Here is a 1,335-nt window from a genome sequence, read left to right on the forward strand (position 1 = left end):
TGAGTTCAAATTCCGTCGAGGTCGACTTTGCCTTTTATTCTTTCGAGGTCGATAAATTAAGTACCAGTGGAACACTGGGGTCGATATAATCGACTTAATCTCTTCCTCCAAATTCGAGGCCTTGTGCTTCCAGTAGAAAGGATTGTTGTTATTGTTGTTGTTATTATTATTTAAAGTGGCGAGTTGGCAGAATCCTTAGCACACTGGGTGAAATGCTTAGCCTGTCGCTACATTCTGAGTTCAAATTCCGCCAAGGTCGACTTTGCCTTTCATCCTTTCAGGGTCGATAAATTAAGTACCAGTGAAACACTGGGGTCGATGAAATCGAATTTATTCCCTCCCCCAAATTGCTGCCCTTGAGGCAAAATTTTAAACCATTATTATTATTAGTATTATTATTATTATTATTATTATTGTTATCATTATTATTATTGGCTTCAGATTTTGGCACAAGGCCAGCAATTTCGGGGGATGGAGTAAGTCGATTACATCAACTGGCACTTATATTTTATCGACCCCAATAAGATGAACGGCAAAAATCCCACCGAGGTCGACTTTACCTTTCATCCTTTCGAGGTCGATAAAATAAGTACCAGTTATGCACTGGGGTCAATGTAATCGATGAGTCCTCTCCCCCCAAAATTTCAGGCCTTGTGCCTATAGTAGAAAGGATTATTATTATTACGGCATTCAGTATATCACTCTTTAATTTAATTATGCAAATTCATACCTTTGGTCCATTCGAATTATCTCCCTTAGTCCATTTTTATTTATTTATTTATTTTAATCATTCACTAATTCATAACCTTAATTGCGCTTTCGTCCCACCCTTATCCCCTCCAGCTACCTCATCCCGTCTCACAGCTTCCTGTTTCCTCTCTTTTGCCGCTTATGGTCATGCACGCTGTCATCGCTCACACACACACTCAGAGAAGCCGCCACTAACACTAAATATCACCACGACAGTAATTAACTATCAGATCGCCCTACCTGAAGCACGAACATTTTCCCCCACCACATCCTCACCAATAATATCAATTCCTTGCATTACTTTTACCGACATCGCCTTCTTAACAATCACCTCATCGTACACCATCATTGCTACTATTAATAGATATCTTACATCAATACCCACGAAATCTCATCTCGGGGTACCAACAATAGCACTGACGCTAACACGAACGCGCCTGGTCCGAAACGGTTTTTTAGCTATATAAATATAGGATATATATATATATACATATATAGGATATATATAATTAATAATAATAATAATAATAATAATATGACAACAAAAGAATGAATGAGACCTTGATATTATGTAAATAGAGGAAT

The sequence above is a fragment of the Octopus bimaculoides genome, chromosome 26 (assembly GCF_001194135.2).
Source record: "Octopus bimaculoides isolate UCB-OBI-ISO-001 chromosome 26, ASM119413v2, whole genome shotgun sequence".
Taxonomy (NCBI): domain Eukaryota; kingdom Metazoa; phylum Mollusca; class Cephalopoda; order Octopoda; family Octopodidae; genus Octopus; species Octopus bimaculoides.